Source organism: Pinus tabuliformis, chromosome 5_2 (assembly GCF_031772625.1).
Source record: "Pinus tabuliformis cultivar Carrire ecotype Pingquan chromosome 5_2, CPIR1, whole genome shotgun sequence".
Lineage (NCBI taxonomy): Eukaryota > Viridiplantae > Streptophyta > Pinopsida > Pinales > Pinaceae > Pinus > Pinus tabuliformis.
In genome coordinates, this window is record NC_142306.1 from 235,792,643 (window position 1) to 235,815,633 (window position 22,991).

Below are 22,991 nucleotides of genomic sequence, written 5' to 3' on the forward strand. Positions count from 1 at the left end.
AGTCCTGAATCATACAATGGTTTTTTTTTTTCCATGATATTTTCTAAGCCATGAGATATAGTTATTATGCTTCCTCATAAACAACTTTCAAAATAGGTGGAGATGGGAAGCTATTTGTGGCATGTTCTTTGCTACATATGGCACACAAACCTTAATCTTATTCAAGGGACATTCCTTCGGTGGGTGTTTTCTTCTTCCTTTCAAGTAAATGATGGCCAAGGATAACTCTATTCCTCCCCTCTTATTCATATATAGTGTATCCAGTTGGGATCACAGGTAACAAAGTATGCTAGTTTTGAAGTTTGCAATCATGTTCCCAATCTCCTCTCTTGTCACCCCACTACCAGCAACTTTCCTAATCTTTCTAGTATGTCTCTAGCTCCTTTACCAACCTTCAAAGTGCCTCTGGAGTATTTTCATCATAATTCGGTAATGATATTGTAAAGAAATTCAGAGGCAACTCTGCCTTCCATAAAATTGAGGATCTCAGTATAATCATCCTGAATTCCTTTTAGAAATAGGATATGCAATGTCTTGAGAGTTAGGTTTCCTTATTTTTCTATATTTAGATTGTAGTTGAAACTATCAACATAGTATTTAAGGATTTTATTTCTCATTTTGGGTCATTCAAAATACCTATTCCCTTCTTTCCTTGTCCTTACAATAGTCTTAGTACTTTTCTAGGAATTTCTACGATGTTTGGTCCCACACACAGATGATACCCTATATGAGGCTCAGGAAATAGTGTAGTGCTACATGATTGAGGGTGGAAGGGAATAAATATAATTTTCGAGCATCTAAAACATAGTCATAGATTGAAAAAAGTAGATTAAACTTGAAAAGAAAAGGTATCAAGATCTTCCTTAGAAATATTGGAAGTTGGGAAGAGTTTAAAGAGAAATGTTTTTCATATTTGTCCCTTATTCTAAATCAAGAATAGGAAAATCAAAGGCAATCACTTCCTCTTTGACTTCATGGTCCATCTATATTTGAAGCTTCTCTTCCTTCTCTAAATGTGCTTTAGGAGATTTTAATAAAATTCATCTCCTCGGATTGGAGTTTCTCACTGATTAGATCCTTAGAAAATAAATTTTTTGTTAGTGTGAAGGATAAGGTTTGTGTCACCTTGATCTTATAAATAGATACTTCAAGCTTCTTTTTGGCAGGAGAGATCATTGTGAGAGTTAAGTAATTTGGTTTCTTGTGCTCTTTCTCATTTTGAGACTATCCTGCAATGTTATTTTATTGGGTATTTTTGGTAAATCTACCTTATTGATCTCTAGTTATAGGAATGAAATATTAAAAATACATTTGATCTTAAGGTAATAAATTTATTATTTTATCTATTAAAAAAGAAAATAAAGATTTTATGCTAAAATAAAATCAAAGACAAAAACTAGGTAGTAAAACAATGACTATAATAGTTGATTGTACTATTTAAAGTTCCCTAGAAATGGAACAAAAAGTTAAGGCATTTCAATTAATTTTATAGTTTTGTAGAAATACAACTAAAAGTGTGTTCATTTAGTTGTCAATTTGAGGTTCATTTGGAATTTTCAACTAGCCATGCACCATTTGTGCTAGTACAATTTGAAGTTGTAGTAACCCAATTGAGTTTCACAGAACAAGATATTGTGATGCTTTCAAAAGTCAACAAAGAAAATATAATTGCAATCCAATCCACACTTGCAAGAATATAAAGAGTGTGCTTGCACTAAAGTAAATGTCACACTTGCAAGAATTGGATATCACCCTTGCAAAAAATAAATTACACAGGCATCTAAGATGACTTGTTCTAGCGTTAAGATGATCTCGGTTACTATAACAGAAATGTAGTTATGGCTCCGAGGGTTAGTTCAATTGGTAAAGTTCTTATTGCTAAAGTACCTCACCGTTGGGAGGTCATGTTTTCAATTCTCCTTAACACCCTCAGGGTTAGGCTCTGTTAGTTTGGAAAGCAAGATGTGATCCCTTCAGGTTAATATTCCTCAATATTCCTTAAAAAAAACAAAAATGTAGTTACACATGCAATATGATGCAATCAATCAAAATTTTAAACCACACTGTACTCATAAAATAATTGGGGCTACACTTCAATCCTACAAACATAATTCAATAAAAACAAAAGTAATTATAATTCTTCAAAAGAAAAAGAGTAAATTGGTGTAAGTTTGGAGCTATAACAAAAACCTCAGTCATATTATGTTGTATAAGTCCCAATGATTAGTTCATAACATTAAATAAAAATAATTCTACACCATAGTTTTGCAGCAGTAGAATTAACAGAGTTGTAGCAATGGACCTACATTACATAATTACAACAACGTAAATGGTCAAAGTTGTATCAATGTGAGTGCTAGCGTAACAACAATCAAAATTTAGAGTTGTAGCAATTATAAGGAAAAAAATCAAAGTTAGAGTTACAACAAAGAAATATTAGAGTTACAACAAAATATAGCTAACAAGGTTATAAAAAATTATTTATTAAAGGAATTTCTAGAAATAAAAGAAATACAAAAACATAATATAGCTACTTTAGAAAGTATAGACAATACCTGCTAAGGAGGGGGGACTACCTCCATAGGCAAGGCACTAGTTAGGAAAATAGTATGACACTAGGTACTCATCACGCCATTGACTAAACATGAATGAAAAATGAATTTTATTACAAAAGACTGGAATTACAACAAAAGACTTAGTTTAGACTTAGCTAGCTTAGCTTCCCCAACTTTTAGCTAAAAGAGAGCATTGGTTTTATACATCATATGTTAACCATATAAGTTGATGGAAAATCATGAATATGAGGATATTCCATCATGCTATATTAGCTTTTAAAGAAATAGAAAGAATCAAGAACATCTTGACTCATTGATCAATTGTATAATATGTGGCGACCAATTCATTCACTCCTTTTTTAGAACCTATTCACCATTGCCATTTTACCACATGAGGAGATTGGTTACTTGACTACCTAGATGGACCAAAAATGACATTTACTTGTTTGAATATTTTGTTATTAAAACTGGTGTGGAGTTATGGGACTCTTCCTTGGAATTGTAGCAACAATTTTGAGTGAGTTGTAGCAACATCCATATGGTGAGGACGCGACACGGGGCTCGACTGATAAGGAGAGGAAATTCTCATACCCGATATAGGAGATTTTCCCCCATGCACCACCTACAATAGGATGGCTAGACATGTTGCTAGAGTGAGTTTACTAGTCGTGTGTTGCTAGATTGAGTTTACTAGATCGTGGTTGTGGGGCTAGGGGCATGCAGTGAATGGCTTCTATGTTTCCCATTGTTCCCACCAGACGAGAGAGAACATTCATATGGTGTGGGTTGTAACAACAACCATATGTTGCATATTGTGGAAATGTTTAGACTTGTAGTAAATGAGAGTTGAAGCATTAAAGCGGCGAGAGTTGCAGCAAGAATGAGATAAAGAGTTGTAGCAATAGGAAATTAACAGTCATAGCAACATGGAGTTGCAATAGTAACATCAACCTAGAGTTGTAGCATGACTAATAGTAGTATAACACCCCAAATTTATCCTTATAGTGTAATAACATGTACATGTAAAACTTAGGTTGGTGGGTCGATACATCTTAATTAGATTGGTGAGATAATGAGTACTTTTTGGGGTTTAATGTACCCATGTACATGTGTGTATATGTTTTGAGGTTGGTGTGCCGATGTACATATGTTTTTATGTGTTTTGAGGCCATAGAGCCTTGTGTGCTACAGATGAATTTTCTTGCATGTTAACGAACAAAATATACATTATTGCTGCAAACTGAGTAGATGAAAAGAATATGGGGGGCTAAGACTCCATCTGTATCAAAAGGAGAATTCCTATGACTTAATATTTATTAAAATGCACACGTTTTTAACAAAATTCCACCAATTGGCTTTATGCAGTGCTAATTGTCAAAGGAATGACATGCTTATAAAAGTAAAGAAATTGGTACTATGGAAGGGGAAAATATCCCAGTCTAGGTGCAATAAGAATTTCCAGAGCCACAATGTTATAAACATCCTTGGTCAGTTGAGTTGGCATCTTATAGCTAGTGGCATAGCTTGAGGGGCTATGTGTGCAGAAAAAGTGATTCGCTACTTGGGTGCGGGGTTCATGGGGGACGTGAGCCTTTTGGTTGGAGGTTGCTAAGGTTTGGAAACTTGGTCGTGTTTATTTATGGTACCAATCATGTACTTGGTTTTGGGTAAGTTGTCGTCCCATGAAGTTTAAGCCCCAACTCGGGGTTGAATTGTTGTTGAGAGAAAATGAGAAATGTGGTGTATGGCTAGGAGGAACATATGAGGTTTGCAATTGGTTGGTAACAATAAAATATAAGTATTTACCTTCTATGATTATTTATTTTTTTCTACACTAATTCGTGTCTTTTTGTGAACTACATGTGAATTTCAACTTAAGGTAATTAATTTTGCAAATATATGCTTGTATATGAGTTATTACATTTTAGAATTCATTCAAACATGAATAACATCCATATAGGGAATAAAATAAAAAGGAATAGAAAAAATAATTATAGTGGTATTCTCATTTGGTGGCTAGAGGCATTACTAGAAGTCAAAAAAATGAAAAAATCGTTAGGAATCCGAGTTACAAAGGATCAAGGGGGTGTGTATATGCCCCAAAAGGTGGTTGGAATGCACCAGATAGTGGTTATAATGGACTAGAAAGTTGTCAGGGAATGTTATAGTATGGTATATGGCTGAGAGGAATGTTTGAGGTCTGCAGCTATTTGGTGACAGTAAAATATAAGTATTTACATTCTATGATTATTTATTTTCTGCTGCAATATTCCATGTCTTTTTATGAATTGCATGTGAATTTCAATTTAAGGTTTTGAATTGTGAAAATATATTCTTGTATATGAGTTACAACATTTTTGAATACATTCAAACATGCATAACACCCATACATGGAATAAACTAAAAAGGGATGTTCCTATAAAAATGGGTTAAAATGGTAACATGCAAAAGGATATGCCTCTTTTGGTGGCTTGAGTCATTAATAGAAGTAAAAAAAATGATAAAATCATGAGGAAGCCAAGTTATAGAGGGTCATGAGGATATGGATATGCCCCAGCACATGGTTGGAATTGTCAAGCCAGGAGGTAACTCCTCAAATGAAATTTGTTTATTCATTTATATTTCTCATAGTTATATACATGAGGGAGTGACTCTTGGGTTTCATATCTTGATGACTCTTCCTTTTCCATTATTTATTATTTACACTATTTACAAATGTTCACCCAATCCCCATGATTAGGTGTCAACATTCCCCCCCTTAATCCGAAGGGATGTTGGTGAGTCCAAGCATTGTTCTGAATCTTTCAAGCTTTTCTCGTCCAAGTACTTTGGTGAATATGTCTGCAATCTACTCATTAGTGGAACAATGGCATAGATGGATTGTCTTGGCCTCATCATGATGTCGAATCAGATCGTATTGTGTATTGATGTGATTCGTTTGATAAAGCTCCTGATAAAGGAAAGGGATCTGATGATGCCCCTTTTGCAGAGGCAAAAACCACCTCAGATGAAGGTGGGGATGTGCACTTGGCTTATTCAAGTACACATGTAGATCATGAGGCATGGTTGATTGACTGAGGTGCATCCTTTCACTTCACTCCCCATAGAGAGTGGTTTTGCGAGTATGAGAAATATGATGGTGGTGATGTCTTCTTGGGGCATGACAGGAAGGCTAGAATCACTATTCATGGAAAAGTAAAGTTGAAGTTGCAAGGTGGAAGGGTTAGAACACTTCCAGGTGTTTTGCATATTCATGCATTAGCTAGAAATCTGATTTTTGTAAGCAAGTTGGATGATGCAGGTGTAAAAATAGTGTTTGAGAAGGATACCTGCAATATGGTTCGAGGGGCACTGGTATTGATGCGGGGAGTTCAAATTGGAACTTTGTACAAGCTGCAAGGTAACACTGTTGTTGATGGGTGCAACAGTTCTTCTGTGGTTCCTGAAAGTGGAGCAGAAAATCTAGTGATCTCTGCAGAGAAGACCATGTTGTGGCAACAAAGGCTTGGACATATTGGAGAGAAGGGCCTTCAAATACTTCATGGTAAAGATATGGTAGAAGGTATGAGTAATAGCTCTCTAGATTTTGATTTTTGTGAAAATTGTGTATATGGGAAGTAGAATTGGGTGAGTTTCCCCTCTGGAGGTAAGAGTGCGAAACATATATTAGAACTTGTGAAAAGTGATGTGTTTAGACCTATGAAGGTTCAATCACTGTGTAAGTCTGTGTACTATGTATCATTTATAGATGACTTTTCAAGGAATACATGGATATATTTCCTTAAGAAGAAATATGAAGTCTTTGACAATTTAAGGAATTTAAGGCTCTGGTGGAAAACGAGACAGAGAAGAAGATAAAGGTGTTGAGGATAGATAACGATGGAGAGCTTTGCAGTAAGGAATTTAAAGAATTATGTAAGAAGTGTGGTATAGCATGGTAGAAGACTACTCCATACACACCTAAGCAAAATGGAGTTGTAGAAAGAATGAATAAGACGTTGATGGAAAGGGCAAGAAGCATGCTCAGTGGTGCCGGGTTAGGACAAGAATTTTGGGCAGAGGCGGTGGAGACAACATGTTACTTGGTCAACAGATCACCTTCATCAGTGTTGGAGGATAAGACTCCACAAGAGGTATGGACTCATAAGAAACCCTCTCTTTCACATCTGAGGGTATTTGGATGTGATGCATATGTACATGTTCCAAAGGAGAAACGAACCAAGTTGGATAGTAAATCTAAAAAGTGCATCTTTATTGGGTATAAGGATGGTTTAAAGGGTTATAAGCTTTGGAACCCAGTAACAAGGAAGGTTGTGTACAACTGAGATGTGGTGTTTAGAGAGGTAAAAGATGTTATTAAGAATGAAGTCCAACCAAAGGAACCTGAGAAGATAGAGTTTGAGCTTAAGGAGGAAGAATCAGACTCTACAATAGAGGAGGAATCAGAAGATGAAGAGCCACAAACTCTAGGTGTGAGAAGATCAGTTCAAGAAAGAAGGCAGCTAGAAAGCTATAGTCCATCTACTTTTTGTTCAAATTTTTCTTTATCTATTATTGACGATGATCCCAGAAATGTGAAGGCAGTAGTAGATTCAGAAGATGAAAAAATCTGAAAAGAGGCCATGGTTGATGAAATGGCATCATTATACAAAAAAGAGGCTTGGGATCTAGTGGAGTTGCCAACTCGAAGGAAACCCATTGGCAATAAATGGGTGTTCAAGAAGAAGACAAATGCAGAAGGAAAGGTGGAGAAATACAAAGCTTGATTGGTAGAAAAAGGTTATTCCCAGGTGTTGGGAATTGATTTTGGTGATATTTTTTCTCATGTTGCCAAGGTAACTTCTATTAGATTACTTTTGTTTGTTGCTATTGCTTTTGATTTTGAGGTAGAACAGATGGATGTGAAGACAACATTTATTCACGGGGATATAGAAGAGGAGATCTACATGAAGCAACCTAAAGGCTTTGCGGTGAAGGGTAAGAAAGAATTGGTGTGCAAGTTAAAGAATTCTCTCTATGGGTTACAACAATCACTAAGGATGTGGTATCAGAAATTTGACACATTTATACAGGGACTTGGCTTCACCAGAAGCAAAGCAGATCACCGTGTGTATTTTAAATTAATTGGTGACTGTGTTACTTATCTAGTATTGTATGTGGATGATATGTTGCTGGTTGGAAATGAAAAATAAATTATCTATGATTTGAAGACCCATTTGTCCTCCAAATGCGACATGAAAGATCTTGGTGCTGCAAACTATATTTTGGGCATGGAAATTAAAAGAGATTAGACAAAGACGAAGGTTTGGTTAAACCAGAGGAAGCATGTCAAGACAATATGGCAAATGTTTAATATGTAGGATAGTAAATCGTTGAAGGTTCCTATTCCTGTAGGTGTAAAGTTATCTGTTGAACAGTGTCCCAAGACACAAGAAGTGGAAGAGGACATGTCCCGTGTTTCATATGCAAGTGTAGTCGATAGCTTGATGTATGCGATGGTCTATACTAGACCAGAAATTGCACATGCAATGGGAGTATTGAGCAAGTTTATGTCAAAACCGGGGAAGGAGCACTGGACAATAGTGAAGCGGGTTTTCAGGTATTTGTGTGGCACTAGTTATTATGGTTTGTGCTACCAAAGAATACTAGGATTAGACAGAGTGTTGGATATTCATGGATTTGTTGATGTAGACTAGGCTGGAGATTTGGATAAGAGAATATATACAAGTGGGTAAGTGTTTAACCTATTTGGAGGTGCAGTCAGTTGGATGAGTAAGAAACAATCTATAGTTGCACTATCAACTACAGAGGCAAAATACATGGCAACCATTCATGCAAGCAAGGAAGCAGTTTGGTTGCAGAGATTGTGTTCAAGTATGGGGTTAGTACAGGGAGCTATAAGGATAGAATGTGACAGCCAAAGTGAAATTTTCTTGGCAAAGAACCCTGCATGTCATTCAAAGACAAAGCACATTGATGTTCAATATCTCTTTGTGAGGGATATGATAGAATACAAAAAGGTGTTGCTGGTAAAAGTGGACACTTTGAAGAATATTGTAGATGCATTGACAAAATCTGTGAGCTCTGAGAAGTTCTCTTGGTGTAGAGAAAAAATGGGCGTCACAGTGCTGGATAAATGACTAAGCTCTCTTGTGGCCCCTTGTGGAAAGAAAACAAAAAGGGAGAGAATGTTGAGTTGTTTTATATTCTTTCCACGACTAGCCCACGTAGTTAATCGAGGCATTAGAAGGGGGGCGGACCTCCCCCTTTGTTGCGTTGATTGTGTAGCAGAGGGAGTCACATGGGGCTTTTGGTCGATGGTATTGGATGCTTTGGCATGTATAAATATGTATTGTAACATTGAAAGGAAAGTAATGAAAAATCAAGCTGGTAGTCCCGGTTTTGGGATCTAGGGGAAAATATTGGTGTATATGTGTTTTATGTGTTATGACCTTGCATTATTTATTTTCTGTGTTTTTATAATTCATATGTAGGTATGAAGGTGGTTTTGCGAAGCTAGCTGTTTAGAGGCATCGTGTGTGGAGTTTCGAATGTTAATTAAGGGCATTATTGAGTGCAGAAGTAGATGTGTAGATAAAGTTGTGCATAGGTTGTTGTGCATGTGAAAATTTTATGCTAAAATTTTGTTCAAAGTTTACTAAGATAATAAATACAAAATTATCTTTTTTAACTGTAATTTAGGAACATATTTCACAACATATAATCATTAATTAATATTAGCTTTGAAGCTAGTTGTTTAGAGGTTTTGTGTGCAGAGTTTTTAATGTCAATTAAGGGAATTATTGGGCACATAAGTAGTTGTGTGAGAGAAGTTTTGGGGAGGTTTTTGTGCTTGTGCAAAAGTTATGCGAATGTGTTGTGCAAAGTTTAATAAGATAATAAATATATAAATATATACTTTTAATAATTTTTTAGATATGTATTTCACAATGGATAATAATTAATTAATATTAGTTGCAAATGTCAATGGTTGAGGGTGTTATTGATTATAGAAGTAGTTGTGCAAGGATGGTTGTGAATTTGTGGAGGTTATGTAGAGAACAAATGCATGTTTGGAATGAGGGAAGTACAAAGGGGTCTTTTAATTGTAATGCATTTTGATATTATTTTATTATTAATATATTTTTATGATGCGGAAGTACATACAATGGAAACTTGAAATATTTTTGCACAAAATGGACTGTACTATTCGGAGGTGGTGTGTGCAGAGAAAAAATGCTTCCCACCCACGATATTTGGGTCCCACATTTATTAATATCAGTTTCAAATGTCAATGACTAACAAACTGGAGTTGGTGAATTGAATGTTGAGATGAATTGTGTTTATGTGTAGGTCTATTTTCTATTAATCAGATAGTGGACATCGGGACAGTGAAAAATATGGACGGTGGTTTTATCTTTGTACCATGTTTCAAACAAAAAATAGTTGCAGGTGCTGATTTCTAGGGAAAATAGACTGCAAATAATTGATATAGCTAGTATAGTGAGAGGAGAAATGCTACTTGTAGTGATAAAGAAAACAATGGGGCATGTAGCATTTTCTCTTTACAAATTGCATTTAATATCTTGGAGTATTCTGTGAGCTTCTATTGCCTTACATAAACTATTATCTACAAAGTTCTGCTTAAACGATAGCAATAGTGCAAAGATATAGATGTTGTATAATACTGCAAGCTTCTAAATTGAATTATGTTTTCCATTTTTTCTATTCGCATTTGGAAATAATGCAAATTTTTGGTTCACCATGCTTTTCTCTATAATACTCTACCAGTTATGGTTAACGTTTTTTTACAAGAACAAAAGTAGTTGTGCAAAGGTGGTTGTGCGAAGCTAGCGGCTAAGAGGTATCATGTGTGGGGTTTAAAATGTCAATTAATGATCAAAGGGTACTATCGAGTATGGAATTTTTTGTGTCAGTGAAGTTGTGTGGAGGTGGCTACATAGACGGGGGTGATAAATGAATTGTGTTCTTTGTCTTTTTTAATTATTATTTAGGAATGTTTTTTGCAAGTACAAAAGTAGATTTTTGAAGGTGGTTGTGCATAGGTAGCTTCTTGTTAATGACTGATCAAAGGGCATTATCGAGTGCGGAAGTAGCAGTGCGAAGATGGTTGCATAAATGGGGGTGCTATATAAACTATGCGTTATGCGGTAAAATGGATGTGCTAAAGGCTTTGTATTTTTAATTATTATTTAGGAATGTTTCTTGTAAGTACAGAAGTAGATGTGTGAAGGTAGATGCTCAGAGGTATCATGTGAGGGGTTTCAAATGTAAATGATTGATCAAAGCGTGTTATTGAGTGCAAAAGTGGCTGTCACGCGGAAAGAGTCGTTAGTGCAGACACAACCGACCTTCCTAGAAAGCCTAAGACTCTCTAATGACAAACAAGACAAATAAGAGCAATCCTTCCTTAAATATGCTTTTACAATATGAGAAATCAAGTGTTTAGATCCTACCTGTAATCCAACGTTGTTGTAGTAGTCCAGCTTCGTTGATTCGGATGAGCTCCTCCTTCCCTTCGAAACCTACATTCACCAACAATCAAATGATTAAATAGCACCTGAATATCACATAAAATAAAACATATTTAACATATAGACCAAGGAGTATATGAAACAACTCATTAATAACAAATTGTTGAGAAGAATGGACTAATTTGTATTAAAAGGTAACAAAAGGAACCATTACAACCTGAGCCTTGGTGTTGTGCAAGCTCCTCCCAGGGTCCACAAGAGTTCTCTCTTACTCTGATCAGCTCACCCACCTCCCAATGGAAACAAGTAAAGATGGTAATCTCTCCTCACAAGCTTCTACAAGGAAGTCCTAATTCCAGCAGCATCTACCCTTAGGAATGTTCATCTTTCAACCTCCCCTCCCTTTGGCCTAATGCCTGTATTTATAGTGCTCTAGAGGGAGTTATTCAGGTCCACCATCAATGGGATAAGTCCCTCTTTGGATGGGATAGTTCCCCTATTGATGGGATAAGTTCCTCTTTGGTAGGGGTACATGAACCATCTGGAGGCGCTTCATACACGTCAAACATACTTCTAGAAGACTCTAGAAATGACCACAAGTAACATTTTTGGAGTGAAACTTGCGCCTTTTGACCTTTATAGGAGTACGCACCCATGCCTTTACATACAGAGCGTACAAGTATGCAGGTTTTGTGAACTTGGGTTGCATACCCGCAAGTAAGGCTAAGAGAAACTGCGTACCAGAGATAATTGACTTTTAAATGACTTTTCTCTCTTTCTTGAAGTTTGACATGGGAAGCAGAGGCATGAGACTTGCCAAGGAGGATAGTATGACAGTGGATGGAGCCATACTAACTGCAAATAGTCATGGCGACATTTTTTAGTGTAACAGATTGCCCCCTAAAGTGCGAAGCCTGTAGTAGATTAGGGTTTTTATGATCTAGGAAGGGTGAAGTACTTTATCATTTCAAGGAGTATCTTGCGGAAGACCCGGTCAGAACCTGCAAATATTCAACACAAAATACATATATAAGATGATATCATCGCTGAGGTAGGCATTCCCATACTCAGATTGAAAACTTTAACTAACAATCTAACTACTTCTCTGATATAAGAATGATTTTGCAGTACATCACAATCATAGACTTTTGTAGACACAGTATGGACGCAGCCATTTGTTTATGATTAGTCTACTGTATAATGAATAAAAAACTCCTCGCATCCTGGATGGTGGAAATTAGATCCAGGGTCTTCATCTCTACCTCCCGAATTGGTATGATTCTATCCATGCGAATAAATGAGTTGATGTCGAGCATGGTAGAAACCACTTGATTACCAGTCAATGACGTAAACCATTAACAAGTGTGAGAGAGACCACCAGTGATGTCAATGGTTCTCAAAGTACCCAGTACAATCCATGAAATGTGAATGGATGAGTTGATGTCGAACACGTCACAGAATCCTTCGATCGAAAGTCAACGATGTAAATTGTCGTCAAAGGCGAGAAACCTGCCATTGATGCATGCATACTTCAAGGTACTGTCGATTTCTAAGTCATCTTTCTAGATAATGTGTTGATGTCGATAGAAAGCGACTCGTTGCAGGCAAGCCCACAACACGAAATCATCGTTCAAGTTGAAGAAATGTTGCTGTAAGGACTGACTCAGGAATGGTCAAATGGATGACAAGTATTTTGCATATGAATGGTTTATTTGCAGAGACCTCTTGAACACATAACGACACGATAGATGGTTTGGTGACGATTGACCCAAAGTTAATACCCAGAAACGGTTGAAGACTTTCAAAGTGGTTTGCTCAACTTTTAAGGAAAAGGATTTCCCAACCCAGGTGAACGGAAAGTGTCGTGTTCAAGAGTGGTGATAAGGTTCTTCTGTAACAAAGGATGACAAATCGGTTCATTCTTCTCTCTTTTCCCCCACCATTTCTGGCAAGTATCTCTTTATTTTTTACAAGCTTGAGGAGGATAACATATGCTTGATTATAAGCTCATCCTTCAGATGAGTCCAACTTAGTTTAGATTCAGACCCTAAGAAGGAGTGGTCTGTTCCTGTTTGTAATCGAACAGGTCCTTTACTGTGAAATTTTAACGAGTCCAGTATAGGAGAAACTCGACGTTTTTCATTTTTAGAGAGTATGAAAAAACTAAAGAAGACTCTAGGGTGAACGTTTTCGTAAATTTGTGTCCCTCAAGCTCGAAAAAGTATAAAATAATACCTGAGAGAACCGCTTGATCTTGCGACCAAGGAGTACTTTCATGATTAGTGTCTCTGACCTGAAAAGTAAAAAGCGATCAAGGACATGTCGTTTTATTTCCATATCGAGTTTGAAACGACAAAACCCAGCAATCTTTTCCTGTTTTTACGGTCAGAAAGGAACTATAAGGGGACCGTCTTTTAGTTCTGTTTTAACGAGTGTAAAAGAAATGCTCGACAATCTTTTCATATTTTAGGAGTCAGAAAAGAGCTTAAAAGATGACTCTGATGTGAAAAATGATAATTTACCCTAAAGTCCCTTTGTCCTGCACAAAAACAACACATTACTCATACCTGTTTAAGATGGGCAAAAATACATTGAAAAATATCCTTTCATGGTGAAAAATAAACAAATTTAGAATTCATTCATCCAAAAAACATATAAAAAGACCTTTTACCATGTCATTTTTACCATTTCACTGTTGAGGTTGAGAAAAGGGCTTTTGACAAGAAACTTCCTGTGGATATTGCGGAGAATCCGACCGCCAGAACCGAACGCCGTCTCATCAGGTATTCTACAACATCTTTCTCTTGCTTTCCATCCATTTAAAATTCATTTTTAGGTTTTTATTTGATTTTTTGGAGGTCTTGGGGTTTCAAGATGCGCCCTTCAGGGTACGCAGGTCATGCACTGCTGACCTGCGTACCCCGATATTTTCTCAATGGGGAAAATACCGGGCGTACGCACCTGGCCTTAAGGGAAGCTGCGTCCGGACACTCTGTTCCTAAAAGCCGGGGTGCGTACCCCACAAAACGCATTTTGAAACCCTCATTTCTCCAAAATGGACAAAAAATTTAAAATTTTATGGACTCTAACAGATGTTTTATGATGTGCAGGGTGCACACCATGCTTGATTGGCGTGAAAGAGAACACGAGGATGTTGATTTGGCTGCAATAGGTCATCAACCTTCTATTGATGCGTTAAAGGCATGCGGTCTCTACAAGTACTGGGCCATACCTGGCATGAGGGCCCAGATGCCATTCCTTGAGTGGCTGGTTGAAAGGAGGAACATTCAGGATCAATGTTTTTACATCAGAGAAAACCAGCTCGAGATAGAGTCCTCCGACATATACTTTCTCACTAGCTTGCCTAACAGGGGCGAGCAACTCTCTCTATTCGGGACTAGGCCGGGTGGCCAATCCCTTGCTAGTCTCCGGCTAGAGTGGTGCAACAATCAAAACCAGGAGAAGGGGATAGAAATCAAATATATATCCCGACCTGAACTTATGGTGATAGCCTTTACTGTTACCAGACTTTGCGGCGCGCCCGCTTTGCACCATGCCACCGGGTCCCAAATGCGGATGGCTATAGATTGCTTCCAAGGCACCATTTTCAACTGGTGCGATGCTGTGTTGGCCAATATGAAGGGCCAACTAACCAAGGAAAAGAGAGGACAACTGAAGACCTTTGGATATGGGCCTTTAATTGTGAGCTTTTCCCTAGAGAGAGTTCCAATGCTGATCCCCCAGCATCTTACAGTTCCAGTTGGGCCTCCTCGGGAGCCTAAGTTGACGAGATGGGTTGCGGTAATGGCCCGACATCCTGATGAGGGAGCAGCAGTTGTCCGATTTCCTGATGGTTACTTTCACTGGCTGGAGGGCCAGGTCTTTGCGACTCAGGATTTTCCATACGCCGGAATGGATTTTCGCAATGATCCGGACATGGTTCTACCACAGGGAGAACAATGGGACGACAAAGGTATTTCATTCTTCACAAGTTTTTAAATTATGTATTTTTTTTTTGTTTTTTATATATCGCCTCAAAACTGACAGCACAAATTTTCAAAATGCAGATGTAGGTCCACGGCGTTTGGCCAACCTCCGGGCTTTTGAGAAGAGAGTACCAGCTGTACCAGCGCCAGCCCCACAGGATGCGGCCGCAGAGACCTTAGCCGAGCTAGAACAGGATCTAGAGCGTCTGACGGCGGATATACCAGAGACTACTATAGATGACATTCCTATCCGACTTCAGCGCTACGTGGTCGCAGTCCCAGGACCTTTCAGGAGGTTCCTGTGTAGGGTAGCACGGGCAGTGGTCTCGTATAGAGAGCACCACCAGTGATTGGCTAGTCACTTCTATAGACACATATGACATTTTTGGTTTTTTGTACTTATCATTTTTGCCGATCATAAGGTGTGTTTCAACCTATGATTGAAGACGATATATATTTTTGACACACTCCTATCTATACATATCATTATTATTGGCTTATTTTGTTAAACATGTGTGATGAAATGTTTATAAATTTGCATTTATGATTGTTACAAATGTCTATTTAACATTCGAGACACCATTGCATCTGCTAATGTATTTAAAGACCTTGGAATATGCTGATATTCAATGTAATCAAATTCACGTTCCAAGAGATGCACCCTCAAAAACAATCTTAATAAAACTGGATTTCTAATGGCATAGACTCTATTAAGCTGTAATACAACGAGTTTAGAATCTAACCTCACTATCAAACTCCGAATCCCAAATGAAATAGATTCAGATAATAACTCAATCACTGCACTGTATTCTGCAATGTTGTTTGTTGTTTGACTGAGGCTCACCCCATGTATAGAAACTAACTCGTCAGAGGGAAAATAGATAACCCAAGCTGCGGAAGAGATATTCCGTGTACTACGACAAGCACCATCAGCAAATCCAATGTATGTTTGGAGAGGCGTCGACATCTGCAATATCAAGAGTAAAACCAAGATAAGCCAGAATAACGACAAAAACACACTCTTTAAACTAAGCACACAGCCTAAACTAAGCAAACATACCAGCTAGAAAGAAAATTAACCTAACTAGAGCTAACTAAATCTCCATACTCACCATTTAAGCATAATACCTCTTTAGGTAAAGTCCATTTCTGGGCTTACCCAAAGAGTCCCCATCAAAAATCTACCAGCTCATAGGCCCCTTTTTCCAGCTTTCGCTTGACCATGTAGGGTCCATGCCACATGGGAACGAATTTTCCAGCACCTAATTTATCGTTAGCTTGATCATATAATAACACTAGGTCTCCTTCCAAAAAATTACGAGGGGTCACGTTACGATCATACTGAGCTTTCATTCTTTTTACATGAGTCTCGATTGCCAAAGCAACGTCACGTCGAGTCTCATCTAATTTAGCTAAGTATAACAGACGCTTCTCCTCTTCGGAAGTAGCTGGGAGTAATTCGATAGCCATTTGAAGTGATGGGATTTTGCATTCAATGGGAAACACTGCTTCCAAACCATAAACTAGTTGGAAAGGAGTGAACCTTGTTGATGTTTTTACTGAGGTTCGATATGCCCAAAGCGCTAAGAATAACATGTTTTTCCAATTCGACCGATGAATACCAATGATTCGTCGGATCATGATAACTAGAACTTTGTTGATGGATTCAACCAAACCGTTTGCTTGAGGATAATAAGGAGTAGAACTACCATGGCCTAAACCAAGCTGGCTTGTAAGTTTGGTCATCATAATGTTTCGAAATGGCGCCCATGGTCAGTGATTATCGCTTGTGGGACACCAAACCTAGCAATAATATGATTGAATACGAAAATCTCTGCTGTTTTGCCGCTTGCCTCGAATGTAGGCATCGCCTCGGCCCATTTAGTAAAATAATCAACCGCAAGGATGATATACGCATGCCCCCCGGCCGAGTGAGGGTGACAAGTAATAAAATCGATACCCCATTTAGCAAAAGGACCAACGACAATTATAGGGTGGAGAGGAGCAGGCGGTGCGCGCATCTTGCCATCAAACACTTGACAGTTGTGGCATTTTCGGACCGCAATGATACAATCTTTAAACATGGACAGCCAAAAATAGCCAGCACGCAACACCTTCTGAGTTGTGGCATACCCAGACATATGACCGCCACTTGCTCCAGAATGACAGTCATTCAAAACCCTTTCGGCCTCTTCATGAGTTAAGCAACGACGAAAAACCAAGTCCGCCCCACGACGATAAAGAGTATCTCCAATAATTCTGTACTGTTGGGACTGGAATCGAATTTTCCGGCGTTCCGACTTTGAAGCTTCGGGCCGAAAGGATTGAGTTTGGAGATAGAAGATTATATCCCCATACCACGGATCTAAAGTGCTGATAAGAAACAGAGATTCGTCCGCAATGGGTTCCTCTGCCACAGTTTCCGTGTCAGCACGCGGGAAGTCACACATCAATTCCGCAAAAACTAAGGATTTCTTAGACTTGGACTTATCAAACTCCAAATCGAACTCCTGCAGGATAACAATCCATTTGGAGTACTTGCCCCTTAGCAATTGTTTTGTCAAAATATAGATCATAGGGCTGCAATCTGAAATCACTGTAGTTTTACGGAGAAGAATGTAATGACGAAAATGCTGGACAGCCTGAACAGCTGCCAGGGCCAATTTCTCCACATGCGAATATTTTAGCTCAGTGGTATTTAACGTCCTACTAAGATAATATATCACATGTTCCATTCCGAATTCATCTTCCTGAACTAAGACCATTCCAATGGTGGAGTGGGAGGTGGCGAGATACAAAAAGTAGTCATGGTTGTAGTTGGGAGGATGCAGCAACGGTGCATGGGTCAACGCGTGCTTAAGTGCATCAAAAGATTTCTGAGCTATCTCATCCCAAGAAAATTGAGCATTTTGTTTCAACAACCGTGTAACCCTTTGTAACCTCGGCGTAGTTAGGAATGAATCGACGTAAAAAGTTTGCTTTCCCTTGCAAACTTTGGAGTTGGCGCAAACTCGAAGGAGGAGGCAATTTGATGATAGCTTCGACCTTCGAGGGATCGACGCGGATACCGGCTTTTGAAACGACAAATCTGTTGGAAATAATACTGAGAGGGGGGGTGAATTAGTATTATCTAATTCTTTTAATAAATCTTCTTTATTTGTTCTTTGAATTATTTTTGCATGTCAGTACCATAAAATAATGAGCATGAACAAAAGAAAACAAATAGTCACACCAAAGAACACAAGATGTAAGGTGGAAACCCAATGTGGGTGAAAACCACCTGCTGCAATATGTCTCTATCTTCTTTCAAATTAGAAACTCCTTTTACAATGGTTTTGTACCGGTGCAGTCCTTTACCAGTACGCAGGCTGCAACCTGCAGAGAGCTACAACTCTCTCTCTCATTTTCCAGTCTCTCCTGGAAGGGAGCTACAACCCCCTACTTCTTTTCTTACAAGGACCACTTTTCATAAATTTTCAAACTGGATCCATAAGCATCAAATGATCATCAAGTATAAGAGAATCACCCAATCAACTGTAGTAACCAGATCAACAGTAATAGGACCAAACCCAGAACACAACAATGATAAACAAAGATCTTAAAAGAAGTAAGCACCCTGCTCAACTGCTCGCCTGCTTACGTAAGCACCCTGCTCAACTGCTGGCTTGCTTACTGTACTCACCCTACTCAACTGCTTGCCTGCTTACAGTATGCACCCTGCTCAACTGCTAGCCTGCTTATGTACGCACCCTGCTCAACTGCTAGCCTGCGTACCTCGCTCTGAGTCCATTGAACTGCCTGCGGATCTCCGCACCTGCAACCCTTCTGTGCCTGCGTATGTACGCACCTGCAACCCTTCTGTGCATGCGTATGTACGCACCTGCAGCCCTTCTGTGCCTGCGTACCTCCGCACCTTCAACCCTTCTGTGCCTGCATACCTCCGCACCTGCAACCCTTCTTTGCCTGCGTACCGGCGCACCTGAAACACTTCGTTCCTGCGTACGTACGCACTTTTCTTTCACTGTACCTACGTACCTTCGGGCATAGATGATTTCAAGACTTCAGAAATAACCCAGACAGTCACATCTACAGATCTGAACATGTGCCGAAGAGATCTCGGTCCATCAGTAGATTCCCCTTCTTTAGATCTAGACCAGATCTAGCCCTCATAAGATATTCAACCAAAAACATACTCAAGCCAAATGATCTTCTTTGCTTTATATAGGAAAGCCCTTCCTTAAAACATGGATCAATACCACGAGCCGACACCATAATAACCCAATACCGTCGGCTAAATACCAAGAGTAAAACATAAGAAAACCCCACATGTGAATTTCTTTGCCTTGAAATGTGTGCACTGGGGGTACGCACTGTTGTGGGGGAAAGTATCCAACTCGGAATGACCCTAACCCACTCTAAGGGTGACAGTTCCTTAGCAACAGATGAAAGCAAAGCTATCTAAAGTTTCTTCTTTATGACATGCAAGAGATAAAAGGGATAGATCCACTTACCGATGTCTTGCGCAAATGGCCGATCCTATCTCCTTTGTTTGCCACTTGCTCCCAGCTCCAAGTCTTTTCACGGGCCCAGCTACACGAGATCCTACAAATAAGACAAGAAAAGGAAACTACGAGAAGCATTTATGCATAAATGATTCAAGGATTAGCATAAATAAAAAAAGCAAGTAAGACAATACATCATTGAAACACATGCGAATAGAAGAACCTCAAATGCTTTATTAATATATGGAAGTAAGGTTCAGGCGGTGATACAACCATGCGAGGTCCAATCCAGCATCACCTTCCCGACGGAGAGAAATCTCTTCTTCACCTCCCTCAAGCAATCACCCAATACTCTCAACTACAAACCAACAACGATTCTTTGCACTGAATTCCGCCCTCCAGATCCCATGGGATGAGATCCTTATATAGAGTTTTGGAGTGAAGATAAGCCAGCTTGATGTGTGACTTGTTGTCCTCTTCAACCCCAGTTGTTCTTTAGTCCTTCACTCAGAGTTTCTTCCTTCCACTTGGAGTTTTAGAAGCTCTTAACTCATCATTAGGCGAATCTTATGATCAAGTGTCTTTTTGGAAGCTTCCTGGACACTGGCACTTTGACAAAAAGATTCCTCCACATGTCCAAGTACGCCCAACGCAGGTAGCCTTTGTTCTACCTGCTATGCAACGCAGGTAGCCTTTGTTGTACCTGCTATGCAGCGCAGATGCCTAGTGGAGCAGCTGCAATGATCCAAAACTGACCTGTTTTTGAGTGTTTTTCAGTGGAGAACTGAACAGTAGTGCTGTGGTTTGCTGACCTTGTTCCTGTAAGGGTAAGAACAACTTGTTTAGGGACTTTGGATCCCTTAGATTATTGACATTTCATGCTCTATGTTGTAAGGCACAAAAATGTCTATAACAGTTGCCCCCTAAAGTATGAGGTCGTTTATTGGGTGAAATGCTTTATTAGGAGGATCCGAAGTTCATTCAATCGTCGGGAGGTGACCTGTAACAAAATACAATACAATACATTATCTTTTCATACTTTCTTTTCATGATCTAGATGAGGCAGGCATTTCCCATGCTCAGCTTTATAAATACATTTGTTGTACATAAACAGACGATCGTCTGATAATAGACGGATAATTCTCTACTTTTAATTATCATCCTTTTAGTAGGATGATCATCTGCTGCACATGTCTATGTATTTATCTCCTGAATATATATCGCAGCCCAGATGGATGAAACTAGATCCGGGGTCTTCAAACTTGTCCGATCTTCACATTAGTACAAGTCGATCCATGTGAGAATTTCTTGAAGTCGAACATGGAAAGACATCGCTTGATTACCAGTCAATAATGTAAACTGTTAACAAGCGTGAGAGGAATCACCGATAATGATGATGACCCTCAAGGTACTGCAGCACAATTCACATGGTGTGAATATAGGATCTGACATCGAACACCATGTAAAGTCTCCTGGTCGAAGGTCATTAATGTATACCTATCGCCGGGAGTGAGAAACTTGCCATTGAGGCATGCAAGCTTCAAAGTACTGAGGGGGTGTTCCTAGATCAACTTCTTGGATAATGAGCTAATGTCGACAAGAAGTGATCCGTCAAAGGAGGGCCTTAATGAATCCCACATCATTGACACGGAACGGAGCTAGTGATGATTGGTGAAAACGATTTGTGAAATATGATTCAGGGTGGCGGTCATGGAAGGATGAAAGATGATGTACGGTAGTGGATGGGACCCGGTTGACACTTTCTGAATGACATCTCTTGAACATATAACGACACTGATGAGATGGATCGGTAGCATTACCCCATGTATGGATGGTATGGCGAGACCATGGTGAAGGGACCGGTGAATGATAATAACCCAACCCGATATTTACGGAGGCAAAAGTGTCATGTTCAAGAGCGACTTGCTACCATTAAGCTTTGAGGTTCTTCCCAATTTTTCCCCAGTCATTTCTGACCAGTACCTCTTTATTTTTTGACAAGCTTGAGGAGGATAACATATGCTTGATCTATAACCTGCCCTTCGGGCAAGCCCATCGCTATGTTTTAACGAGCCTAGCGATAGGGAAACTCGTTCTTGTCTAAAGACAAGTTTGTCGCTATCTAATATTTTAACGAGCCCAGCGACAAAGACAACTCGGTTCTTTTCATTTTTAGAGAGTCTGAAAAGTGTACATAAAGTAGACTCCAGGGGTCCTTTTTCGTCATCTAATCCCTTAAGTCCGAAAAAGTATAAAACAATACAGAAGGGATGAATGTCCGATATCTTTATCAAGCCGAACTAGACAAGCGCTCGATCTTTTTGTGCAATAACCCCTCAGGTCCAAAAAGATTAAAATCTAGAGGAGGGATAGCTCTTCCGGTCCTTTTAACGAGCTGGAAGGCCAAAACTCGGCAAACTTTTCATTTTTTACGAGTCAGTGAAAAGAGCTCAAAGAAGACTCGTCTTTTGAGGAACGAGTGATAAACAGGGATAGCAACAGATTCCAGGTATAGGTTGGAATTTTCCAATCACGGCAGTATTACAAGGATGGCTAAGTGGGATCACTCTTCGCAGCTGTTCCTCAAAATAGGTAAACAATCAAGTGGATGTGAATGATCGACCAAATGAAAAGTGGAGGTGACGGTGCACAAACACGACCAAGGCTTTTATGGCTGATGAATTTACGGTCTCAAATGGTTATTTACCGGTTCATTTTTTCTGAATGAGCTTGAACACTGGGGGAAGCCTGCTCACAAGCTTATGTTTATTTTTTAACGAGCATGAATTTCCGCATTAAAACTGCTCGGATCTTGCGTTTATTTTTTAACGAGCATGAACTTTGCCAAAACTGCTCGTTTTTACCAGTCATAAAGTAGTAAGGTCTCATGGAAGATTCCTATTTTTTAAGGAGCTTCATCTCCCTACGCTTTGCTCCATATCCTCTCTTTGTGCAAGCTGGGTCCTGACTTATCTACGGGTTAGCGGGGTTAGTCCTACCTAAAACTAAAAGTCGCCTATGCTTGCCTTCCAAGAGGTTTGCATGCCCCCAGGTATAAAGTATAATTTCAAGGTTGCCCCTCCTTTCCCTCACTTTTGGTTTTCTTTGGGTGTTCACAGCTACTTGTCGTCTCGTCAGTCCTAATGTTAACGATACTTGTCTTCTCGTTATTTTTAACGGGTCTTACGCGGTACTTGTCTTCTCGTCAGCCCAATTTTTAACTGACCTTCGCGAGATCGCAAGAGAACAGCTACTTGCGACAAGAGAAGAACACTTCTCAATAGACAAAACATTGGTAGGTTTGAGGGAGGCTTACCTCTTTCAGGTTACCCAAAGATTGGTTTTATTTGCTGCCGCAAATGAAACTCTTTCTTCGGCGATGTCTATCATTAGGGTACACAAAGATGGTTACAATTTGTTGCAGCAATAGAATCTCTTTCTCTGGAGGCTGCC